Raw genomic sequence first — 26,942 nt, 5'->3', positions numbered from 1 at the left:
GAATATAGAAAAAAATGCATCTCCTACAAGATCCATTCCATCATTCAACCAACAAAACAGAACAGGTAACTGTTAAAATATGCAGGGTGAAGGAACAATTTTCCAAGTACAGCAGCAGAGGTAACACCGATTTACACCATTAACAGATGAGATAACGGCTTACCCGGAACACCAATGGCTGCAAGAACAGGATAATAAATGCGTGTTATCTGAAAAATTACTGGATATTCCATTTCTGTGAGAAGCACTGATTTCTGTTACCCTGGAAACCACAGCTCCAGCAGGCACTCTGAGCTGATCCATTCCAACAAGCCCTGATTTATACAGGGGATAAGTCTCCACTGACACGGTTATACTCCTGACCATTGCTATTAGTTGCAGTCAGTTTAACAAACACATTACATCAGCAGCTTTGACTCCGATGTAAATAATGTGGCGAATAAAACACAAACATCTCAAAGTCCAGGATATTATCTGAATCAGATCTCTCTCGGGAATAAAGTTTAAATCTGTTCTCATACAGGACTGATCCAATAATAATGCGCGGGTCCATTTACAGTTTTTATACAATTGTATTGACCATGTTCACTCCTGGTGGTTCATTCATAAATATTACCGATTCTCCGCAGTGTCGACTGAATCCAGGGACACAAGCAGACCCGTTTCACTCTGTTCCTTCAGTATCCCAGTTAAAATATGAATTGTGAGTCTCTGACACGGGGACAGTTAAAGGGCAGGTTGAGGATTGCAGCCCAGAAATGACTGTGGGTGATATTAGGGGACGGACACTGAACGTGTCCCATTGACATTCCTCTCTCCGCTATTTTACTGCAGATGTTTACCCGTTTATTCCACATTGGTTAACGACTGCATTAAAATTGGTCCCGTGTAAAACCGAGCTGAGCTCATGACCCGATTTGACCTCCATCACAAAGGACCCGTGATTCCATCACCCGTCTCCATTCCTTCCTCAGCCCATTGCCATTGAAACCTTCATCAAGGCCTCTGTCCCCTCCAGACTCCATTCCTCCAATTCACTCCTGACCGGCCACACAACCTCCACCTTCCATAAACGTGAGCTCGTCCAAGGCTCTGTTGTCCGTGTCCAACCAGCACCAGGTACTGCTCGGCCTCACTGACCCTCACTGGCTCCTAGTTCCATATCCCTTAAATTTAAAATCCTCATCCTTGGGTTTAAAACCCTCCATAGCCCACCCATCCCCGTCTCCATACCTACAGACAACTCACCCGTCGCCTCTTCATTCATCGGACGCTGGTCTCTTTTGCTGGGACTTCCCTCACTTGGTTCCATTCACCTATCTGATCAGAGCCAGGAGAAGCTTCTCTTCTCAACCCAAGACCATTATCTCTGATGTTTCTAAAGGTTCAGTCCTTGGCTCCCTCCTCTTCATAAGAACATAAGAACAAAAGAAATAGGAGCAAGAGTAGTCCAATCGGCCCCTCGAGCCTGCTCCGCCATTCATTAAGATCATCGCTGATCTGATCCTAACCTCAAATCTAAATTCATGTCCAATTTCCTGCCCGCTCCCCGTAACCCCTAATTCCATTTACTTCTAGGAAACGGTCTATTTCTGTTTTAAATTTATTTAATGATGTAGATTCCACAGCTTCCTGGGACAGCAAATCCCACAGACCTACTACCCTCTGAGTGAAGAAGTTTCTCCTCATCTCAGTTTTGAAAGAGCAGCCTCTTATTCTAAGATTATGCCCCCTAGTTCTAGTTTCACCGATCCTTGGGAACATCCTTACCGCATCCACCCTATCAAGCCCCTTCATAATCTTATATGTTTCAATAAGATCGCCTCTCATTCTTCTGAACTCCAATGAGTAGAGTCCCAATCTACTCAACCTCTCCTCATATGTCCACCTCCTCATCCCCGGGATTAACCGAGTGAACCTTCTTTGTACTGCCTCGAGAGCAAGTATGTCTTTTCTTAAGTATGGAGACCAAAACTGTATGCAGTATTCCAGGTGAGGTCTCACCAATACCTTATATAACTGCAGCAATACCTCCCTGTTTCTATATTCTATCCCCCGAGCAATAAAAGCCAACATTCCGTTGGCCTTCTTGATCACCTGCTGCACCTGCAAACTAACTTTTTGATTTTCTTGCACTAGGACCCCCAGATCCCTTTGCACTGCAGTGCTTTCCAGTTTCTCGCCTTTAAGATAACAACTTGCTCTATGATTTTTCCTGCCAATGTGCATAACCTCACATTTTCCAATATTGTATTGCATCTGCCAAATCTCCGCCCACTCACCCAGCCTGTCTATATCCCCTTGTAGGTTTTTATGTGCTCCTCGCTCTCTACTTTCCCCCCCATCTTTGTATCATCTGCAAACTTTGATATGTTACACTTGGTCCCCTCCTACAAATCGTTAATATAGATTATAAAGAGTTGGGGACCCAGCACCGACCCCTGCAGAACACCACTGGCTACTGGTTGCCAGTCCGAGAATGAACCGTTTATCCCAACTCTCTGCTTCCTGTTGGATAACCAATCCTCCACCCATGCCAGAATATTACCCCCAATCCAGTGATTCTTTACCTTGAGCAATAATCTTTTATGTGGCACCTTATCGAATGCCTTCTGGAAGTCGAAATACACTACGTCCACTGGTTCCCCTTTATCCACCCTGCACGTTATGTCCTCAAAGAACTGATGCAAATTTGTCAGACATGACTTCCCCTTCGTAAAGCCATGCTGACTTTGTCCTATTAAATTATGTTTATCCAAATGTTCAGCTGCCTTCTCCTTGATAATAGATTGCAGAATTTTACCCACCACAGATGTTAGGCTAACTGGTCTATAATTTCCAGCCTTCTGCCTGCTACCCTTTTTAAATAAGGGTGTTACATTAGCAGTTTTCCAATCTGCCGGGACCTTTGCCGAGTCCAGAGAATTTTGGAAAATTATTACCAAAGCATCCACAATCCCTACTGTCACTTCCCTCAAGAGCCTCGGATGTAAGCCATCACGTCCAGGGGATTCATCCGCCTTGCGTCCCATTATTTTACTGAGTACCGATTCCTTAGTGATTTTAATCGTATTTAGCTCCTCCCCCCCCCCCCTCGAGCCCCCTGTTTGTCCAGTGTTTGGATATTCTTAGTACATGCTTCCTCATCGACATGCTGCCCTTTGGTGACACAGTACGCAGACATGGACCAGCTTTCAGATGGACGCTGACAAAACCACTGCCTCTCTTGACCCTTCCAATATCCTTGTGTTGTCAGGCCCACATTCTGTTTTAGATGAGCCACAATTCACTCAAGTTAAAAATTGGGAAGTCATGATCTTTGGCCCCAAAATCTCCACATCCTTGCCAGGAATTCCATCCCCATCCCTGGCTTTTTGATTGGTGAGTTGCTCACCAACCACCGAAGCCCTTACTGACCTGTATTGGATTCCAGTCTCCTAAGCCTGTAATTTATTTATATTCTTTCTTACACTTAATTGAATCAGGGCATCACCCCTCCCTATCTCTGTAAACTCCCCAGTCCGACAGCCCCTCCCAAACACTCTACTCCTCCACCTCTGGCCACTTGTGCATCCGCAGTCAATTTGTCCTATTTTTGAAAGCCGTGCCTTCAGCCATGGCCACGCTCCTGAATGCCCTCCCGAAGCCCCTCCATCGCCCTCTCCTCCTTTCAGGTGTCAGACGTGGCTCAGTGTTCGCAGTCTCATCTGTGAGTTAGAAAGCTGTGCATTGAAGTCCAATTCCAGAGACTTGAACACATAATCCGGGCTGACATTGCAGTGCAGTACTGAGGGGCCACTAGTGCAGGTTAGTAGTGAGGTCGTGGTGCACTGTCGGAAAGTCACGACTGAGGGAGTGTAATACTGTCAGAGGCTCAGTACTGAAGGAGTGCTGCATTGTCGGGCAGTCAGTACCGAGGGAATGTTGCAATGTCGGATGGTCAGTATTGAGGGAGTGCTGCATTGTAGGAGGGTCAGTACTGTGGGAGTTTTGAACTGTGGGAGAGTCAGTACTGAGGAAGTGCTGCACTGTCGGAGGGTCAGTACTGAGGAAGTGTTGCACTGTCGGAGGGTCAGTACTGAGGAAGTGCTGCACTGTCGGAGGGTCAGTACTGAGGAAGTGTTGCACTGTCGGATAGTAAGTACTAAGGAAGTGCTGCACTGTCGGAGAGACAGTACTAAGGAAGTGATGCACTGTCAGAGACTCAGTACTGAGGGACTGGCACTCTGTTGGATGGTCAGTGCTGCGGGATCTCAGTACTGTTGAGGATCAGTACTGAGGGAGTGCTACACTGTCGGAGGTTTCGTACTGAGGGAGTGGTACATTGTCGGAGGGTTAATACTGAAGGAGTGCTACACTGTCGGAGGCTTCATACTGAAGGAGTGCTACACTGTCGGAGGCTTCGCACTGAGGGAGTGCTACAGTGTCGGAGGGTTAGTACTGAAGGAGTGCTACACTGTCGGAGGCTCAGTATTGAGGGAGTTTTGCACTGACGGAGAGTCAGTACTGAGGAAGTGTTGCACTGTTGGAGAGTCAGTACTGAGGAACTGTTGCACTGTTGAGTGGTCAGTACTGAGGGAGTGGCACTCTGTTGGATGGTCAGTGCTGCGGGAGCTCGGTACTGTTGGAGGGGCAGTACTGTGGGAGCGCTGTACTGTCGGAGGTGCCAACAGTAGGATACGTTAAATCGAGGGCCCATCTACCCTCTCAGATAGATGTAAAAGATCCCATAGCAATATTCGAAAAAGTGCAGGGGAGTTCATTCCGGTGTCCTGGCAAATATTTATCCCTCAACCAACATTACTGCAGCCGATTTTCTGGACATTTATCTCATTGCAGTGTGTGGGATGTTGCTGTGTGCCAATTGTCTGTCACGTTTCCTACATTACCACAGTGACTACACTTCACAATGTTCTTCATTGACTGTTCTGGGCGTCCTGACACCTTGAATAGCGCATTATAAAGGCAAGTTATTTCCTTCTTTCAGACCTTTCATGAAACCTATTTCTTGCTTCAAGCTTTTGTCATCCCTCCTAATATCACCTTCTTCGGCCGGGGGTCCATTTTTGTCCTTCAGACATCGAAATTCTACTCTTGAAAACCAATCTTAACCCCTCCTACTCTCCATTTACTTCTCTTCCTTTAAACACCCTCCTTAAAACCACTCTTTCACCAGTCCTCCTGATATATTGTTACTCCTTTTACTTCTCCGTGAATCCCCTTGGGAATGTTTATTAAATAAAGGGCGGACTGTGAATTATTTTTTATTTTTGTATTCGTTCGTGGGATGTGGGCGTCGCTGGAAAGGCCAGCATTTATTGCCCATCCCTAATTGCCCTTGAGAAAGTTGTGGTGAGCCGCCTTCTTGAACCGCAGCAGACCGTGTGGTGAAAGTTCTCACTCCCACAGTGCTATTAGTTAGGGAGTTTCAGGATTTTGACCCAGCGACGATGAAGGGACGGCGATAAATTTCCAAGTCGGGATGGTGTGTGACTTGGAGGGGAACGTGCAGGTGGTGTTGTTCCCATGTGCCAACTGTCCTTGTCCTTCCAGATGGACGAGGTCGCGGGTTTAAGAGATGCTGTCGAAAAAGCCTTGGGGTGTTGCTGCAGTGCATCCAGTGGATGGTACACACTGCAGCCACAATTCGCCGGTGGTGAATGGAGTGAATGTTTGGGGTGGTGGATGGGGTACCAATCAAGCGGGCTTCTTTGTCCTGGATGGTGTCGAGCTTCCTGAGTGTTGTTGGAGCTGCACTCATCCAGGCAAGTGGAGAGTATTCCATTACACTCCTGACTTGTGCTTTGTAGCTGATGGAAATGCTTTGGGGAGTTAGGACGTGAGTCACTCGCCGCAGATTACCCAGCCTCTGACCTGCTCTTGTAGCCACAGCATTTAGGTGGCTGGTCCAGTTCAGTTCCTGGTCAATGGTGACCCCCAGGATGTTGATGGTGGGGGATTCGGCGATGGTAATGCTGTCGAATGTTAAGGGGAGGTGGTTAGACTCTCTCTTGTTCGAGATGGTCATTGTCCGGCAGTTGTCTGACGCAAATGTTACTGCCACTTATGAGCCCAAGCCTGGATGTTGTCCAGTTCTTGCTGCATGCGGGCACGGACTGCTTCATTATCTGAGGGGTTGCGAATGGAACTGAACACTGCGCAATCATCAGCGAATATCCCCATTTCTGACCTTATGGTGGAGGGAATGTCATTGATGAACCAGCTGAAGATGGTTGGGCCTTGGACATTGCCCTGAGGAACTCCTGCTGCATTGTCCTGGGGCTGAGATGATTGGCCTCCAACAACCACTACCATCTTCCCTTGTGCTAGGTATGACTCCAGCCACTGGAGAGTTTACCCCCTGATTCCCATTGACTTCAATTTTACCATTGCTCCTTGGTGTCACACTCGGTCAAATGCTGCCTTGATGTCAAGGGCAATCACTCTCACCTCACCTCTCGAATTCAACTCATTTGTTTGCACCAAGGCTGTAATGAGGTCTGGAGCCGAGTGGTCCTGACGGAACCCAAACTGAGCATCGGTGAGCAGGTTATTGGTGAGTAAATGCCGCTTGATAGCACTGTCAACGACACCTTCCATCACTTTGCTGATGATTGAGAGTAGACTGATGGGGCGGTAATTGGCCGGATTGGATTTGTCCTGCTTTTTGTGGACAGGACATACGTCGGCAATTTTCCACATTGTCGGGTAGATGCCAGTGTTGTAGCTGTACTGGAACAGCTTGGCTGGAGGCGCAGCTGGTTCTGGAGCACAAGTCTTCAGCACTACAGTCGGGATGTTGTCGGGGCCCATAGCCTTTGCTGTATCCAGTGCACTCAGCCGTTTCTTGATATCAATTGGAGTGAATCGAATTGGCTGAAGACTGGCTTCTGTGATGGTGGGGATATCGGGAGGAGGATGTGATGGATCATCCAATCGGCACTTCTGGCTGAAAATGGTTGCAAACGCTTCAGACTTGTCTTTTGGACTCATGTGCTGGACTCCGCCATCATTGAGAATGGGGATGTTTGCAGAGCATCCTCCTCCCGTTAGTTGTTTCAGTGTCCACCACCATTGACGACTGGATGTGACAGGACTGCAGAGCTTTGATCTGATCCGTTGGTTGTGGAATCGTTTCGCTCTATCTATAGCATGTTGATTCCGCTGTTTAGCATTCACGTAGTCCTGAGTTGTAGCTTCACCAGGTTGGCACCTCATTTTTAGGGACTCTCAGTGCTGCTCCTGGCATGCTCTTCTCCACTCCTCATTGAACCAGGGTTGATCCCCTGGTTTGTTGGTAATGGTAGAGTGAGGAATATGGCGGGCCATGAGGTTACAAATTGTGCTGGAATACAATTCTGCTGCTGCTGATGGCCCACAGTGCCTCCTGGATGCCCAGTTTTGAGCTGCTCGATCTGTTCTGAATCGATCCCATTTAGTACGGTGATAGTGCCACACAACACGTTGAATGGTGTCCTCAGTGCGAAGATGGGACTTCATCTCCACGAGGACTGTGCGGTGGTCACTCTTACCAACACTGTCCTGGACAGATGCATTTGCGACAGATAGATTGGTGAGGACGAGGTCAAGTCAGTTTTTCCCTCTTGTTGGTTCGCTCACCACCTGCTGCAGGCTCAGTCTCGCAGCTATGTCCTTCAGGACTCAGCCAGTAGTGGTGCTACCGAGCCACTCTTTGGTGATGGACATTGAAGTCCCCCACCCAGAGTACATTTTGTGCCCTTGCTGCCCTCAGTGCTTCCTCCAAGTGGTGCTCAACATGGAGGAGGATGGTAAGCGGTAATCAGCAGGAGATTCCCTTGCACCATGTTTGACCTGATGCCATGAGATTTCATGGGGTCCAGAGGCAATGTTGAGGACTCTCAGGGACACTCCCTCCTGACTGTATATCACTGTACCACCACCTCTGGTGGGTCAGGACAAACCCAGGGATTGTGATGGAAGAGTCTGTGACGTTGGCTGAAAGATCTGATTCTGGCAAAATCAGGATGTTGCCTGACTAGTCTGTGGGACAGCTCTACCAATTTCGGCACAAGTCCCCAGATGTTGGTGAGGAGGAGTTTGCAGGGACGACTGGGCTTGGTTTGCCGTTGTCTTGTCCTTTGCCAGGTGGTCCGTCCGGTTTTATTCTTATTATGACTTTTCGTAGCGAGATTTTGCAACTGAGTGGCTTGCTCGGCCATTTCAGAGAGCAATTCAGAATCAACCACATTGCTGTGGGTCTGGAGTCATATATTGGGCAGACCGTGTAAGGATGGCAGGTTTCCTTCTCTAAAGGGCATTGGTAAACCAGATGGATTTTTACGACAATCCGGTAGTTTCATGGTCACCATTATTGATACTAGTATTTTAATTCCAGATTTTTATTTAATTAATTGAATTTAAATTCACCAGCTGCCGTGGTGGGATTTGAACTCATACTGCTAGATTTTTAGTTCAGTAACAGAACCACGATGCTGCCGTACCCTTTTAACATGGTTACCAGTTTACAGGGAATAAAGTTAGAATTAATTAGTTAAATTGAACGTGGTGACCTATGTACAGGGAATAAAGTTGGAGTTAATTGTTAAATTGACAGTGAATAAATTTAAAGATAACTGTTAAATTGAACATGTTAACCAGTATACAGGAAACAATTTTCCAGATATTTGTTAAACTGAACATGGTAAGCAGTATATGGGGGTTAAATTTCCAGGTAATTGTTAAATTGACCATGATGACTCGTATACCGGAAATAAAGTTACAATTAATTAGTTAAATGGAACATGGTAACCAGTATACAGGGAATAAAGTTACATCTAATTGTTATATTGAAGATGGCAACCAGTACGCAGAAAATAAAATAACAGTTAATTGTTAAATTGAACATGGTAAAAAGTATACTGGCAATAAAATTGCACTTAATTGATAAATTGAACATGGTAACCAGTATACTGGGAAAAAAGTTGCAATTAATCAGTTAAATTCAACATGGTAAGCAGTGGACAGGAAATAAAGTTACAGATAATTAGTTAAATTGAACATGGTCACCAGGATACACGGAAAAATGTTACAGATATTTTTTAAATTGAACATAGTAACCAATTTACAGGGAATAACGTTACAGGTATTTGTTCAATTGACATGGCAACCAATATACAGAGAATAAAGTTCGAGCTAATTGTTAAATTGATCATGGCAATCAGTATGCAGGGAATAAAGTTACAGTTAATTGTTAAACTGATCATGGCAACAAGTATACGGGGAATAAAGTTACAGTTAATTAGTTGAATTGGACATGGTAACCAGTATGCAGGGAATAAAGTTACAGTTAATTGTTAAATTGGACATGTTAACCAGTATACAGGGAATAAAGTTACAGTCATTTGTTCAATTGTGATGGCAACCGGTATTCAGGGAATAAAGTTCGAGCTAATTGTTAAATTGATCAGGGCAATCAGTTTACAGGGAATAAAGCTACAGTTAATTAGTTGAATTGGACATGGTAACCAGTATACAGGGAGTAAATTTACAGGATTTTTTTGGATTGAACATGATAACCGGAATATAGGTAAAAAAGTTACAGTTAATTATTAAATTGAACATGGTAACCAGGATACAGGGAATACATTTACAATAGTTAGGTAAATTAAAAATGGTAACTAGTATAGAGGAAATATAGTTACAGTTAATTGTTAAATTGAACATGGTAACCTGTATACAGAGAATAAAGTTACAATTAGTCCTTAAATTCAACAAGGTTACCTGTGTACAGGGAATAAAGTTAAAAATAATGGTTAAATTGGACACGGTGACCAGTATACAGGGAATAAAGACACAGTTAATTGTTAAATTGAACATGGTAACCAGTATACAGGGAATAACGTTACAGTCATTTGTTGAATTGTGATGGCAACCGGTATTCAGGGAATAAAGTTCTAGTTAATTGTTAAATTGATCATGGCAATCAGTATAGAGGGAATAAAGTTAAAGTTAATTAGTTCAATTGGACATGGTAACCATTATACAGGAAACAAAGTTAGAGTTAATTATTGGAATTTAAAATGGTAACCAGTATACAATGGACAACGTTACAGCAAATTAGTTAATTTGGACATGGTAACCAGTATACAGGGAATCAATTTACAATTAATTGTTAAATTGGACCTGGTAACCAGTATACTGGGAATAATGTTACAGTTAATTGTTAAATTGAACATGGTAGCAAGTATACAAGGAATAATGTTACAGATAATTAGTTGAATTGAAAACGGTAACCAGTATACAGGGATGTGGCTAGTGGAGTCCCGCAGGGATCTGTCTTTGGGGCCTCAATTTTTCAAAATAGTTATTAACGACTTAGATGAAGGCATAGAAAGTCTCATATGTAAGTTTGCCGATGACACAAAGATTGGTGGCATTGTAAGCAGTGCAGATGAAAACATAAAATTAAAAAGCGAATTTGATAGATTAGGTGAATGGGCAAAACTGCGGCAAATGGAATTCAATGTAGACAATTGTGAGGTCATCCACTTTGGATCAAAAAAGGATGGAACAGAGTAGTTTCTAAATGGTAAAAAGTTAAAAACAGTGGATGTCCAAAGAGACCTAGGGGTTCAGGTACATAGATCATTGAAGTGTCATGAACAGGTACAGAAAATAATCAAGATGGCTAATGAAATGCGCGCCTTTATATCTAAAGGACGAAAGTACAAGGGGGCAGAAGTTATGCTGCAGCTATACAAAACCATGGTTAGAATGCACCTGTGAGTAGTTCTGGGCACCGCACCTTCAGAAGGACATATTAGCCTTGGAGGGAGTGCAGCATAGGTTTACTATAATGATACCCGGATTTCAAGGGTTGAATTACGAGGATAGATTACACAAATTGGGGTTGTATTCGCTGGAGTCTAGATGGTTAAGGGATAATCTGATCGAAGTTTATAAGATATTAAGGGGAACGGATAGGGTGGATAGAGAGAAACTATTTCCGCTTGTCGGGGATTCTCGGAGTCGGGAGCACAGTCTAAAAATTCGAGCCAGAAATTTTAGGAGCGAGATTAGAAACATTTCTACACACAGACGTGATAGAAGTTTGGAACTCACTTCCACAAATGGCAATTGATACTGGCTCAATTGCGAAATTATATCTGAGATTGATAGCTTTTTGGCAATGAAAGGTATTAAGGGATATGGGCCAAAGGCAGGTGTATGGAGTTAGATCACAGATCAGCCATGATCTTCTCAAACGGCAGAGCAGGCACGTGGGGCTGAATGGCCTACTCCTGTTCCTATGTTCCTATGATATTATTTATATGGAATTCTGACAGGTATTTGATAAGTTTCCACACAAGAGACTGTTGGCAAAAATGAAAGCGCATGGAACTTGAGGCAAAGTATTGACATGGGTAGAGAATTGGTTAGGAGATAGGAATCAGAGAGTAGGGATAATGGGTACATACTCCAATTGGCAGGATGGGACTCGTGGTGTCCCCCAGGGATCTGTAACTGGGGTCTCAGCTTGTCACCATATTTATCAATGTTTTAGATGAAGGAACAGACAGTCGTATATCCAAGTTTGCTGATGACACTAAGTTAGGTGGTACAGTAAGTAGTGTGGATGAAAGTGGAAAGTTGCAAAGGGACATTGATAGTTAAGTGAGTGGGCAAAACTATGGCAGATGGAGTTCAATGTTGGGTAATCCTCGTTGGAACTATGGTCAGGATATTTTCCAAATGGTAAGAAGCTCGGAACTGTGGAGAAGCAGAGAGAATTAACGGTTCATTTACATAAATCAGTAAAAGCTAACGGACGGGTCCAAAAATAATTTAAAAGGCTAACGGAATGTTAGCCTTTATCTCAGGGGGCTGGAATATAAAGAAGTGGAAGTTATGTTCCAGTTATATAAAGCTCTGGTTCGACTGTGTCTGGAGTAACTGCGTTCAGTTTTGGACACTGCACCTAAGGAAAGATAGATTGGCCTTGGAGGGGGTGCAGAGCATATTCACCAGAATGTTACTGGGGCGAGAAAGGTTAAATTATGAGGACAGGCTGCAGAGATTGGGCTCATATTCCCTCGTGTATAGAAGATTGAGGGGCGGTCTGAGCGAGCTGTTTAACATGTTTAAATAATTCGATAGAATAGAGAGAGAGAATCAATTTCCTCTGGAGAATGAAGAACGAGGGGAACATAACCTTAAAATTAGAACCATGCCATTCAGGTTCGAAATCAGGAAGCACTTTTTTACACAAAGGGCAGTAGAAGTCTGGAACTCTGACCCCCAAAAGGCTGTGGATGCTGGGGGTCAATTGAAGCTTTCAAGACTGAGATCGATAGATTTTTGTTGGGTGAGGGTATCGAGGGATAGGGAGCAAAGACGGGTAAATGGATTTGAGGTACAGATCATCGATGATCTAATTGAAGGGCGGAACAGGTTCAAGGTGCAGAATGGCCTCCTCCTGTTCCCAATGGAAATGTTGAAAATATGCTTTGTTGAGGCTGTGACGTCTGGGTCAACCCCTGTCCAAACAAGGCAGGCCACATTTGGGAGTTTAATAACTTTGAAATGAACATTTTTCTTTTGTGACTTGTGCAACTTCGATCATTTGAATAGTTATGAAAGAGAATCAATGCAGTCATTCTAACTTCTGGCTGACAACCAAAGCAGAGGTTCCTGTAGTGTAGTGGTTATGACGTTTGTTTCACACGTGAAAGGTCCCCGGTTCAATTCCAAGCAAAAACATGATGTTGGGGCAAATTAATTTTTTCTCTGTGAAATAGCCGGTCCTATTAAATTTAAGGAGCATTGAACATTTTAAACCGAGCCCTTCAGAATACAGTGTGCAAAATGAGAAGGGTTAAAAAGATCATCGCACAAAAGAAATTATTAAAGTTTTCCAACTTCCCTCAGTCGCCTTTCATTCTGCAACATAACGTTATCAGTTAATTCATGGTGATTAAAACAATCATTGTTTTTTTTTCCCACAGACTTTGAGTAAGTTCTTGCGACCAATATAACAAGTGATCAAAAGTTGCTTCCCTGACCGGGAATCGAACCCGGGCCGCGGCGGTGAGAGCGCCGATTCCTAACCACTAGACCACCAGGGAGGTCTCGTGGTTAGGATTCGGCGCTCTCACGGTCTGGTGGTTGGTTTATCAGAGATAATATGGATTTCCCTTTCTCTGTGATTCAGCTTTTAATTATTTTTAGCTCATGATAGCTGATATTCCCGTCATTAAATAGGAATAAAGTACAATAGGCTCAGGAAAACCCGGGGAGGTGGCAACCCGCTCACCGAGCCTTTCCAGCAGCATTTATCTTACCAAGCACTGGAGTGAGTGAAACTTTCTCCGGTTTGGTTGGGGGGGGGGGGGCGGTTCGCAATGTGGAAAAGGTGGCGAATGAGTGAGTTATTTATCAGTCAGGATGGCCGAGCGGTCTAAGGCGCTGCGTTTAGGTCGCAGTCTCTTTTGGAGGCGTGGGTTCGAATCCCACTTCTGACATCGGTTATTTTGACTCCGATTTTATATGTTGCTTGAGCTGCAGTTGATTTTTCGGCCCAGTTGATTTGCTCTTCCCGCAACAACCAACCCGGTCTCCATCTACGGCACGTTTTGACGCACACCGGCTCATCCCGAAACCGAGCTTTAAACCAAAATATGCTGGAAAGACAAGGCGGTCATTCAACAAATATGGAGAGAATGGACACTTGGGGAAATGTGCCAAAGGAACAGGAGAAGGCCATTCAGCCCTTCGTGCCTGCTCCGCCATTTGATAAGATCATGGCTGATCTGTGACCCTTCCCCAGTGTCAGGGAGAGAAGAGTCTAATTCCCTCATTTATTTATTGGAGGAAACATACACATACACAGTTATTAATTCAAAATCAGCCTGCAGCTCCACACGCACAGAGATAAACACCGGGAAATAGGCAAACCGGTTTCTCAGAGAATTGCCTGTACCTCCACGGTCGAATGTAAGGGCTTTTGTTGTTCGCTTTCGTTCCACACCTTGGAATTCAGGAGAATCTGGTACATGATTTGTCGGACAAGGCACGGGCGCGATGGCCCGAATGGCCTGCTTCTGAGCTGCATCCTTCTACGATTCTAAACTCAGCCCCTGGTGTGTTGGCCTTTTTGCAAGGAGGTTGGAATATAAGAATAAGGAAGTCTTGCTGCAATTAAATAGGGCTTTGGTGAGAACACACCTGGAGTACTTTGTTGTCGTCTACTTGGATTTTAGCAAGGCTTTTGACAAGGTCCCAATTGACAGACTGGTCAAAACAGATGTGATTGCACCAGAGAGGGTACAGAGGAGATTTACGAGGAGGTTGCCAGGGCTGGAGAATTTTGGCTGTGAGGAAAGATTGGATAGACTGAGGTTGTTTTCTTTGGAACAGAGGAGGCTGAGGGGTAATTTAATTGAGGTGTACAAAATTATGAAGGGCCGAGATAGAGTGGATGGGAAGGACCAATTTACCTTATCAGGGAGATCAATAACCAGGGGGCATAGATTTAAAGTGATTGATAGAAGGATTAGAGGGGAGCTGAGGAGAAGTCTTTTCACCCAGAGAGTGGTGGGGGTCTGGAACTCACTTCCTGAAAGGGTGGTAGATGCAGAATCCCTCGTTACATTTAAAAAATATTTAGCTATACACCTGCAGTGGTGTAACCTCCAAAACCACGAACCGAGTGCTGGAAAATGGGATTGGACTCGATGGCTCATTTACGGCCGGCGCGAACGCCGTCCGAATGGCCTCCATCTGTGCCGCAAATTTGCGATGATTCTACAAAATTGACAATGCTTTTTATGAGATTAAATTCCCTGACTGGGCATCGCATCGGGGCCACGGCGGTGAAAGCGCCAAATCCAAAGAACTGGACCACCAGGGAATGCATATAAGGTTTCTAAATATATCTGGGAGTTTGTATTTGGTCCAAATAATATTTCTGGTTTGGTGACTCTGTTAGTTGCAAATGTATTCCATGTATCTGTCGTATATATTTATTTATTTATTTATTTATTTATTTATTTTTTATTCGTTCACGGGATGTGGGCGTCGCTGGCAAGGCCGGCATTTATTGCCCATCCCTAATTGCCCTCGAGAAGGTGGTGGTGAGCCGCCTTCTTAAACCGCTGCAGTCCGTGTGGTGACGGTTCTCCCACAGTGCTGTTAGGAAGGGAGTTCCAGGATTTTGACCCAGCGACAATGAAGGAACGGCGATATATTTCCAAGTCGGGATGGTGTGTGACTTGGAGGGGAACGTGCAGGTGGTGTTGTTCCCATGCGCCTGCTCCCCTTGTCCTTCCAGGTGGTAGAGGTCGCGGGTTTGCGAGGTGCTGTCGAAGAAGCCTTGGCGAGTTGCTGCAGTGCATCCTGTGGATGGTGCACACTGCAGCCACAGTGCGCCGGTGGTGAAGGGAGTGAATGTTTAGGGTGGTGGATGGGGTGCCAATCAAGCGGGCTGCTTTATCTTGGATGGTGTCGAGCTTCTTGAGTGTTGTTGGAGCTGCACTCATCCAGGCAAGTGGAGAGTATTCCATCACACTCCTGACTTGTGCCTTGTAGATGGTGGAAAGGCTTTGGGGAGTCAGGAGGTGAGTCACTCGCCGCAGAATACCCAGCCTCTGACCTGCTCTCGTAGCCACAGTATTTATATGGCTGGTCCAGTTACGTTTCTGGTCAATGGTGACCCCCAGGATGTTGATGGTGGGGGATTCGGCGATGGTAATGTCGTTGAATGTCAAGGGGAGGTGGTTAGACTCTCTCTTGTTGGAGATGGTCATTGCCTGGCACTTATCTGGCGCGAATGTTACTTGCCACTAATCAGCCCAAGCCTGGATGTTGTCCAGGTCTTGCTGCTTGCAGGCTCGGATTGCTTCATTATCTGAGGGGTTGCGAATGGAACTGAACACTGTGCAGTCATCAGCGAACATCCCCATTTCTGACCTTATGATGGAGGGAAGGTCATTGATGAAGCAGCTGAAGATGGTTGGGCCTAGGACACTGCCCTGAGGAACTCCTGCAGCAATGCCCTGGGGCTGAGATGATTGGCCTCCAACAACCACTACCATCTGCCTTGGGTGTATATATTGTAAAGCTACTTTTGGCGCTGATAAGAGTCCATATAATTCCGCAATTAATGTTTTATTTGCGTTTTCACAATAACAAGTCTGTCTCACTGGTTCCCCAGTGTCAGGGAGGGAAGTGTCTAATGCCCTCTTTTATTTAATGTTACAAACAGAAGACAAACACTCGTATTCGTTCAAAATCAACCTGCAGGTGGACACACACACCGAGATAAACACAGCTAATGATATGGATGTCATGTTGGGATTGCTGCACATGCATACCCAGGGGCGAGTTTACTGCAATGACAGACAAGAGTGCTATGTTCGTTCACGCCCGGCTAGCTCAGTCGGTAGAGCATGAGTCTCTTACTCTCAGGGTCGTGGGTTCTCTTTTAAACTTTTTATGTTGCTTTTAGGAGCGAACCCCAGCTCTGACGCACCCCGACCTCCCGTGCAGTGTCACCGCGCACATTGTGGCCGCGCCCGGGCTGATTTCTCTCTCTCTCACCCGGGACCGCTGAGTCTGATGTACCGTGATCACCAACTCACCCAGTTTGTGAATTTAAACCGGAACAGGTGCCTCGCAAAGGGCAAGAGAAGTCGGGAAGGCTGCAACCTCTGATAAAATTTCATTCCCATTAGAGGTTTGTGCATCTGAATCCCTGACACTTTCTGCATCTTTTAAAAGTTTTGACATTCACTGTACAGGACGCGGCACCAAGAGGCTCGTCTCTTACACTCACAGTGATGCGAAGGGCCGTTTTCACTCGTAAAACAGCTATTGTGATATTGTGATATTGGCTTCGACTCCCTTAACAGTGGAAAGAGTTTGTCTAACTACCTTTTAAAATACACAAAAATCTTCCATATTCCAAGGAATACAAGTATGTAACCGCTCCTCATAATTTAACCCTTCGAGCCCTGCTGACATTCTGGTAAATCTGGGCTGCGCTCCTTCCAAGGCCAATATACCCTTTTGGAGTAAAAGGGAATAAAACTTGAAATGAGCGTCACCGAGGATCAGTTTTCTCTCACTCAAAGTTATCTGTTTAGTGAAGTAAAAGATGCCGCTTTTCAATAATAAGGAAGCAGCCACTGTCGCCCTTTTTGGCAGGGGAAAAAAACTCCTCCATGGAGGTTAATGGAGAGCAAGTTTCAATATAATATTTCCACTCGGGAACCTTTCACGTGTAAAGCAAACGCGATAACCGCTATACTAAGGAAACCGCTACATCTCATTAAAAACAATGGGGAACTGACTTACTCTCCTGTCTCTATTCTGATTTGGAATGCGTTGCTTCTCCGTCCAGCAACACTTAATATGTTACAACACAGAAGGAGTTCATTCGGCCCATCGTACCTGTGCTAGCTCTTTGAAAGAGCTATCCAAGTAGTCCCACCACCCATAAGCTCTCTTTCCTCATAAGCCCTGCAATTTTTTTTCCTTTTCAAGTATTTATCCAATCCCCTTTTGAAAGTTACTATTGAATCTGCTTCCACCGGCCTTTCAGGCAGCGCATTCCAGATCATAACAACTCGCTGTGTAAATTATGTTCCCTCATGTCGCCTCTGGCGCTTTTGCCAATTACCTGAAATCTGTGTCCTCTGGTTACCGACCCTTCTGCCACTGAAAACAGTTTCTCCTTATTTGCTCTATCAAAACCTTTCATGATTTTGAACACTTCTATCAAATCTCCCCTTAACCTTCTCTGCTTTAAGGGGATAATTCCAGCTTCTCCATTCTCACCACATAACTGAAGTCCCTCATCCCTGTTACCATTCTAGTAAATCTCCTTTGCACCCCCTCCAAGGCCTTGACATCTTTCCTAAAGTGCGTTGCCCAGAATTGAACACAATACTCCAGCTGCAGACTAACCAGTGTTTTATAAACGTTAAGCATAACTTTGTTAAATAAGAACATTAGAAATAGGAGCAAGAGTAGGCCAATCGGCCCCTCGAGCCTGCTCCGCCATTCAATAATATCATGGCTGATCTGATCCTAATCTCAAATTTAAATTCATGTCCAATTTCCTGCCCGCTCCCCGTAATCCCTAATTCCCTTTACTTCAAGGAAACTGTCTATTTCTGTTTTAAATTTATTTAATGATGTCGCTTCCACAGCTTCCTGAGGCAGCAAATTCAACAGACCTACTACCCTCTGAGTGAAGAAGTTTCTCCTCATCTCAGTTTTGAAAAAGCAGCCACTTATTCTAAGATTATGCCCCCTAGTTCTAGTTTCCCCCATCCTTGTGAACATCCTTACCGCATCCACCCGATCAAGCCCCTTCACAATCTTATATGTTTCAATAAGATCACCTCTCATTCTTCTGAACTCCAATGCTTTTGTACTCTGTGCCTCTATTAATAAAGTCAATTTCACCAGGCTGACTATGTCCTCCTGAAGTCTGATACTATACACCATATTGTTTACTATATTCCCGAGTTTCGTGTCATCTGCAAACTTTGAAATTATACCCTGTATACCCAAGTCCAGGATATTAATGTATGTATCAAAAATGAAAACATTTTGCAGTGCGACTTGTGTGATTTTAAGCCGTGTTTACAAAACATCTTCTCATAATTTAACGCATTGCACCCTGGTAACAATCTGGTGAATCTGTGCTGCACTCCTTCCAAGGCCAATATATCCTTTCAGATTCAAAGGGTATAAACTTGAAATAAGCGTTACTGTGGATCAGTTTTCGCTCACTCAAAGTTATCTGTTGAGTGAAATAAAAGAAAGCGCTTTTAAAGAATAAGGAAGCAGCCACTATCGCCCCTTTTGACAGGCCGATTTTGTGGGCACTTTATCAAACGCCTTTTGAAAGGCCATATAGACAACATCAACCACTTTGCCCTCATCAAACCTCTCTGTTAACTCAGCACAAAACTCAATCACGATTTGCCTTTAACAAATCCACAGTGGCTTTCTATTATCAATCCACACTTGTCCAAATGACCATTAATTTTGTCCCAGATTATCATTTCTAAATGCTTCCCACCTCCATGGTTTAACTGACTGGCCTGTAGTTGCTGGGTTAATCCTTACACCCTTTTTTGAACAAGGGTGGAACATCTGCAATTCTCCAGTTCTCTGGCACCAAACCCTGTATCTAAGGAGGATTGAAAGATTATGGCCAGCACCTCTGCAATTTACACCCTTACTTCCCTCAGCAACCTCGGATGCATCCCATTCGGACCGGGTGACTTCTCTACTTTAAGTACAGCCAGCCTTTCTAGTATCTCCTCTTTATCAATTTTCACCCCATCCAGTATCTCAACTACTTCCCCTTTTACTGTGATTTAAGTAGCATTTCCTTCCCCAGTAAAGATAGATGCAGAATACTCATTTAGTACCTAAGCAATGCCCTATGCCTTCATGCGCAGATCTCCTTTTTGGTCCCGAATCGGTCTTACCCCTCCTCTTACTACCCGTTTACTATTTATATGCCTATAGAAGACTTTTAATGACTTGATGAGGGGATCGAGTGTAATGTATCCAAGTTTGCTGATGATACAAAGGTGGATGGAGAACTAAGATGTGAGGACACAAAGATTTTGCAAAGGGATATAGACAGTTTAAATGAGTGGGCAAGAAGGTGGCAGATGCAGTATAATGTGGGAAAATGTGAGGTTATTCACGTTGGTAGGAAGAACAGAAAAACAGATTATTTTTGAAATGGTGAGAAAGTATTAAATGTTGATGTCCAGAGAAACTTGGGTGTCCTGGACACCTGAACTCCAGGTTGTGCTAACCTGGTATCAGCATCCAAAACCTGATGACAGAGAAAGGCTAAATAAGCACTAAGACATGAAACAATCCTTGGTGGTTTCTGAGAGTCAGCAAAGTGGGATGGTTTACGACCATGAGTTAAGATCAGTGGTGCTTACGTACAGAACAATGCAGCCGAATCGTATAAAGATAGGGCATGCTCCCTTCTCAAATGTTAGAGCTCTCAATAGGGGACAGTCAGAAGCCCATTGCCACAGGCAGTCCGCAAAGGTCAGGTCTGATATACCTGGATTCGCAGATAGGTCAGGTTGTGTTGATTGCTTGTCATTAATGTAATCTGTAGACAGTTGTATTATAACAATAATACTGTTGAATGTAATGTTGAAGACAGCTGTAGTGCAACTCTGTTGTAAGTCAATCTATTAAACTTGCTATTTTGTAACACTCTGGCTAAAATCAAGTGGAAGTTATTGTTGATGGATTAACAACCCATAGTTGCCACAGTAACGGGAGAAATCCGCGAACAAACATTCACTTCATATTTTAACATCACACCCATAGTTTATATTTTCACACGTTCTTTTTTGCAGTTCTAACCAAAGTCCAAACATCGAAAGTCCACGTGTTTTTCAGAAGTTTCCCGTCCTGTTATGCATCTTGAGCAGTTTCCCACATCCTTTTCCTGTGATGTGATAATTCTGGGTGCAGGATGAATGTAATTGGATTTGCTGCAGTCCGCTGACAGCAGGCGATGGAAGCGAGCGCCATGCTGCCGCTGACAGGTGAAGGCGACATCTGATGCTGCCTGACATCCGGTGGGAGTGGGCGGGGATTTGAAAGCCAACCCATTCCACCAATCTCAGAGCTATAAAGTGGTGCTTGACAAACATTGATTGAAACAGACACCCATTGTTACAGCCAGGCCTCGTGGCGCAACGGTAGCGCGTCTGACTCCAGATCAGAAGGTTGCGTGTTCAAATCACGTCGGGGTCACAGTTTTTTCCCTTCGAGCTTGTTCGGATAATTCCGCAATTAATGTTTTCTTTGTGTCTTCACAATTCACAGAACCCTGCTCTGAAATCTGCCTCTGGTTCCCCAGTGTCAGGGAGGGAAGCACCTGTTGCCCTCATTTATTTAATGTAAATAACAGAAGACAAACACACGTCTTCGTTCAAAAACCACCCTGCAGGTGGACACATAGTGAGATAAACACAGGGCAGAGATGCAGACAGCATCCGGAAACATCTGGAAATAGACAAAAGAAATAGATTGAGCGCTTTGTTAACAGAAAATTGTCTGAACCTCCACGGTCAATGAAAGGGCTTTTGTTGGTCGATTTCCCATTGCACCTTATAATTCAGGAGAACTTGGTAGATGATTGGTTGGGTTCCCTTGTCCCCCACCAGCGGAAATGGTTTGTCGTTCCCACTCTACGAACTCCTTTCAAAAGCCACTCTGTCCAAAGCCCACACATCCTTCCAGATTAAAAGGGAATAAAGTCGAAGTGAGCGTCACTGTGGATCAGTTTTCTCTCACTCAACGTTATCTGTTCAATGAAGTAAAAGATGCTGCTGACAAAGAAAAAGGGAACAGCCACTGTCTCCCCTTTTGGCAGGAGCAAAAAATCAAACTGGATGTTGATGGAAACCAAGTTCCAACATAATGTTTCTGCTTAGGATTGAACGAGGGACTTTTCGCGTGTAAAGTAAACGTGATAATCGCTACAATAAAGAAACTAATCGAATGACAATCAACACAATCGGCAAATGAATGGTGTCCTCTCTCTGCTCTTACTTGGACCGTGTTGTTTCAAGGACAGCAAGAGACACAGACAGTGGCTGCCCCCCCCCCCCCCGACCTTTTCTTTAAAAACTCTTCATTTTACATCAATAAACAGATACGTTTGAGCAAGAGGATGTGGAAAACTATACAGACCACATTAATGTAGAAATACGTGAATAGTTACTTGACCATAAAAGAGAAAAGCATGATGGGTATTTGACCAATGTTAACTCCTTGACTCCCATACATAGGGTAGTTACAATTTCGCACACACACACATTAATGTGGTCTTTATAGTTTTCCACAAGAGAACTGATCCACAGTGACTCTCATTGCAAGAGCATCAGATCTCAGGGTAGTGGGTTTGAGCCCCACGTTGGGCGAGTACCGTTTTAAACTTTTATGCTGCTTCCACCGGTGAGCCCCAGCTCTGACACTTCCCCCCGCCCCCCACTACTCCGTATCACCCCGCACCATGGGGCCGCGCCCGGGCTGAATTTCTTCATTTAGCTTTCCGCCCCTGTCGCAGCATGAAATGGTCCTTACCAAAGTCACAAATGATATCCTATGGGACTTCCACCATGATAAACTATTCCTCCTCATCCTTCTCAAATACAATATCTCACCGTGCTGTTTTGCTGTTAGACTAGTTTCCTCTCTCTGCTCTGATTTGGAATGTGTTGCTTTTCCGTCTGACAACACTTAGTATCGCATTATGTTAGTCCACAAGTCGAGATCATTTGGCCCATCGTGCCTGTGCCGGGTCAAGCACACGTATTCGTTCAAAATTCGTTCAGAGATAGATTGAGTGCTTTTTTTTATCAGAAAATTGCCTGAACCCCCACAGTCTGCAGCTTTCCTCCTCGCTAGCAACCACACGGTCGATTTTTGTGTCACCCGCAAATTTCTTAATCTTGCCCCCAACGTTAAAGTGCAAATCGTTAATGTATACCACAAAAACCAAAGGACCAAGTACCGAGCCCTGCGGCACCTCACTGGAAACAGCCTTCCAGCCGCAAAAAACACCCGTCGACCATTATCCTCTGCTTCCTGGCATTGAGCCAATTTTGGATCCAACAAGCCACATTCCCTTGGATCCCATGGGCTTTTACTTTTTTGACCAATCTGCCATGTGGGAACTTTCCAAAGCCTTGCAAAAATCCATGTAGACTACATCAATTACGCTACGCTCATCGATTCTTCTTGTCACCTCCTCGAAAAATTCAATCAGGTCAGTCAGACACGACCTCCCCTGAACGCTCAGAATACTTTTTTTTTATTCGTTCATGGGATGTGGGTGTCGCTGGCGAGGCCGGCATTTATTGCCCATCCCTAATTGCCCTTGAGAAGGTGGTGGTGAGCCGCCTCCTTGAACCGCTGCAGTCCGTGTGGCGAAGGTTCTCCCACAGTGCGACAGAGTGACAGACAAAGCACCGGTGGGCGCGCCGGTTGCAGGAGAGCTGGTTGGCGGTGATATCGACGCTGTGAGCGAGACCAGACCGTTTCCATGTTTCCACAAACAATGTCCCATCATTTGTTTCTGGAAAAGTAACACTGATAGTGGTCAATTGCATTTCTGTGGCTGCAACATGGAACTTTGGCAAGGTGACACGCTGCTTTAATGTATCTTGCAATAAAAAGCCCAGGACGGTCTCTGTGGCGCAACCGGTTAGAGTGTTCAGCTGTTAACCGAAAAGTTGGTAGTTCGACCCCACCCAGGGACGAAAATAAGACCTTTTTCATCCCACTTTCGGATTCATTGCCTCATTCTGATAGCCCTGAAGCCGGTGCAAGGTTTTAATTCCTGATCTGCAGTAACTGGGAGTTCTTTGAATGGCTCTGATTTCTTAATCTCTTTTCAAGTTTTCTAATGTGTGATTTGGCTGCAAGAAAAGACTCTGTGAACAATGTGATCTGAGCATGCCTGATTCGTCATAATTTACAGTGCGGTGGATATCAATAACATGAAAAAACAGTGAAATGTTTGTGTGGGCGCGATGCTCTGGGATTCCCTGCCTGACCATCGCCACCGATCCTTCTCTGCAGCCTTCCGAAATACAGCGCAGTAAATGTATCCCTGTGAAATTCGCACCTGGACAGAAATACGGAAATTGTTTGGCTGAGGGGTTATGTCCCTAACACGGACTTTTAGGTATCTGGTTTCCGTAGTGTAGTGGTTATCACGTTCGTCTCACACGCGAAAAGTCCCCAATTCGAAACTGGGCAGAAACATTTTGAAACCTTGTTCCCATTAAAAAAGAGTAAATATTTAACGATTCGAAGTGCTGATCAAATGTGAACAAAGTCCATTTCTCCCAGACCGATTAATGCAGTCCGCTGGGAGCAGGCGATGAAAGCCAGCGTGACATTGGGGGTGAAGGCTGCTTCCAATACTGTCTCATTCCCGGTGGGATCTGGCGGAGATTTGATAAGCCCGATCCATTTAACCAATACATGAAACGGTGTTTGAGAATCATCCATATGGATAATAACATCCAGGGTCCTGTCTTCAGAGTGCCTGGCGCAAACGTCTGACTCCAGATCAAAAGGCTGCGTGTTCACATCACATCGGGGTCACTGTTTCTTTCACCGCTCACATGAGACTGGATAATTCCCGAATGAAGGTTTTAATTGCTTTTTCACAAAAAAAACAGAAGTTTGGTCCAAACCCTGACTCAGTGCCTACCCAGTGTCAGGGAGGGGAGCGCCTGAGACCCTCATTTATTTCATGCAACAAACTGACACGAACACTGGTATTGATTCAAAATCGACCTGCAGATGGACACACACAGAAAAAAGACAACCACAGAAACAGACAGCAACTACTTACATATATATATATATTAATATATAGCGCCTTTAACGTGGTCAGACAATTTCAGCTCGGTGAACTTGCTTCAGCTTTCTGAAATGTACTTGTCCATCCTTCAGACGTCACAGGAAATATATTTTTTGTCTTTCGAAAAAAGACGCGAAAAGCAGAGACATGTTTTGTTTTCAACACGGCTGGTGAAATGGCCGGACTATCATAAATTCAGAGTCGCCTTTGAAACATTTAAAGGAGACTATCTAAAAATCACTGAGTGCAAATTTAAAATCACGGTTACTATTTACTTAGTTCTGAAAGAAATAACATTAAAAACGTCAGTCAGCGCCCGCGGTGAGACGGTGTCGAACTTGTTTGCTGTGAAGTTCACCGCTGGGCGAAAGTTGACCCCGTTTAAAAAACGCGAACCCACTCAATGAAAAGGATGAGCTCATAACCAACAGGTCCGTCAACGTCAAACACCTCCTTTCTTGTTCAATAGAGGGAGCAGAGGCGTGTTCATCATCAGACACCAGCAACTTTAAGAAATGGAACAGATAAAGGTACCGATACAAGTTCCAAATCTTTTCAATGCAAAGTTATTTCACTTTACTTAAAGTGCCGTGAGGCTGAAAACGGGTCCCAGATGATTTGCGTTCACTCGTGACTTGTTTTCCAGTTTTTGTCCGTCAGGTTTGCAATTCAATTTGTATTGGATATTGAAGATATTTCAGGATGATTGCACAACATACCATGTGTAAAGCAACCATCTTGATAACTTCAATCATCACACACTCTACATCGACGCTGCAGAGGCCCCAGCACCCCTTTCAATATTGTTTTTCTTCACTCACAGTTTTCAAAAGGGAATTGGATAAACGCTTGGATGGAAACATTTTCAGGTCTGTGGGGAAGCAGCAGGCGAGTGGGACTAACTGGACAGCTCTTTCAGAGAGCTGGCACAGGCACGATGGGCCGAATGGTATCCGAATGGCGCTGTCTAATTCTATGATTCTATTAACAGATCAATTTCCGCCTTTCACTGAGCCTCCCTGAATGGAGGACAGTAATCGTGTCCCTGTGAAATGAGCTGCTGAACAGCAATACGGAAATTAGCGTGGCTGAGCGGTTTGAAACTCTGGCCAGGCAACTAACAGTAAATTTCCTCTCTAAGTTTGATTAGTTTATCAATTATCTCCCCCCTTCGATCTTCAATGTCTTTACATACTTTTTGATCTCTTCTTCGATTGTCATTCCCGCAATACTCGTCTCTCTGGTAAATACTGAAATAAAGTGATTATTTAATATTTCTGTATCCCTGAGTGGCCCTATTCCTATCCTAAATTTGCTTTGGCTGTTGATGTGTCGAGAATACTTTGCTTTTTTGATATTCCTTGTTGCCTTTTTGATATTCCTTGTTGCCTTTCTTATAGTTCTTTAGACTTCTTTCCCAGTCTTTTCACATTCCCCTCTCTCCTTTATTGTCCAGTGTGTGCCTTTTTCTTTAGTTTCAATTTTGCCCTTATTTATTTATTCATTCCTGGTGTGTCATTTCTGGCCAGTTTTTTCTTGCTTTTTCGTGGGATATATTTCTCCTGGACTCTATCGATCACCGTTTTAAATGTTTCCCACTGCTGTTCTATTTCTTTCTCCAGGTCATTCATATGTCAAACATTTCACCATTCAAAGCTTCTCAAGTCACATATGCATGACAAAGCCAGTTGCTTTTGTGGGAGGAGCAAATCAACTGGGCAGAAAAATCAGCTGCAGCCCAATCCACAAAGAAAATACTTCCACGTTTTCGTAAAAATAAGGAATGTCAGAAGTGGGATTCGAACCCACGCCTCTAGAAGAGACTGCGACCTGAACGCAGCGCCTTCGACCGCTCGGCCATCCTGACGACGGGCAGCATCTTTCATTCTGCATCATTTCTGCACTGTTGGTCAGTGAAAGCAGCATAAAAGTTAAAAATGGCACTCGCCCAACGTGGTGCTCAAACCCACTACCCTGAGAGTTTTTAAAGAAAAGGGGGAACAGTCACTGTCTGTATCTCTTGCTGCACTTGAAACAACACATTCCAAGTACGAGCAGAGAGAGGACACCATTCAGTTGCACAATGTGTTGAACCAATTGCTATCAGTTTCTGTAGTGGAGCGATTATCACGTTTGCTTTATACGCAAAAAGTCCCTGGTTCGATCCCGGGTGAAAGCATTATTTTGGAAATTGTTCTCCATGAACATCCAGATCGAATTTCTTCTCGTGCCAAAAAGGGAGACAATGGCCGCTCCCTTCTTCTTTCGAAGCTGCATTTTTCACTTCATTAAACAGATAAATTTGAGTGAGAGAAAACTGATTCTCAATGACGCTCATTTCAAGTTTTATTCCCTTCAAATCTGGAAGGCTTTGAACAGAGTGGCTTTTGAAAGGAGTTCGTTGGGTGGGATCGACCAACTTTTTCCGCAGGTGGGAGACGAGGGAACCGAATCAATCACAAACCAAGTTCTCCTGAATTATAAGTTGCAACGAGAAACCGACCAACAAAAGCCCTTT

The 26,942-nt window shown here is 44.4% G+C and overlaps 4 non-coding genes across 4 annotated transcripts; 2 read left to right on the top strand and 2 right to left on the bottom strand.

Moving 5' to 3' along the window:
• Positions 1 to 13,034: 13,034 nt before the first annotated feature.
• Positions 13,035 to 13,106, bottom strand: trnae-cuc (transfer RNA glutamic acid (anticodon CUC)). Its single transcript has one exon. It is a non-coding gene; the product is annotated as a tRNA-Glu (tRNA).
• A 313-nt stretch (positions 13,107 to 13,419) lies between these two features.
• trnal-uag (transfer RNA leucine (anticodon UAG)) lies at positions 13,420 to 13,502 on the top strand. Its single transcript has one exon. It is a non-coding gene; the product is annotated as a tRNA-Leu (tRNA).
• A 7,222-nt stretch (positions 13,503 to 20,724) lies between these two features.
• trnaw-cca (transfer RNA tryptophan (anticodon CCA)) lies at positions 20,725 to 20,796 on the top strand. The gene has a single exon. It is a non-coding gene; the product is annotated as a tRNA-Trp (tRNA).
• Positions 20,797 to 26,208: 5,412 nt separating this feature from the next.
• trnal-cag (transfer RNA leucine (anticodon CAG)) lies at positions 26,209 to 26,291 on the bottom strand. The gene has a single exon. It is a non-coding gene; the product is annotated as a tRNA-Leu (tRNA).
• Between the last annotated feature and the right edge of the window lie 651 nt (positions 26,292 to 26,942).

The sequence above is a fragment of the Heptranchias perlo genome, unplaced genomic scaffold (assembly GCF_035084215.1).
Source record: "Heptranchias perlo isolate sHepPer1 unplaced genomic scaffold, sHepPer1.hap1 HAP1_SCAFFOLD_47, whole genome shotgun sequence".
Classification (NCBI taxonomy): domain Eukaryota; kingdom Metazoa; phylum Chordata; class Chondrichthyes; order Hexanchiformes; family Hexanchidae; genus Heptranchias; species Heptranchias perlo.
The sequence above is the reverse complement of the archived record's forward strand: the minus strand, read 5'-3'. Positions and strand labels throughout refer to the sequence as shown.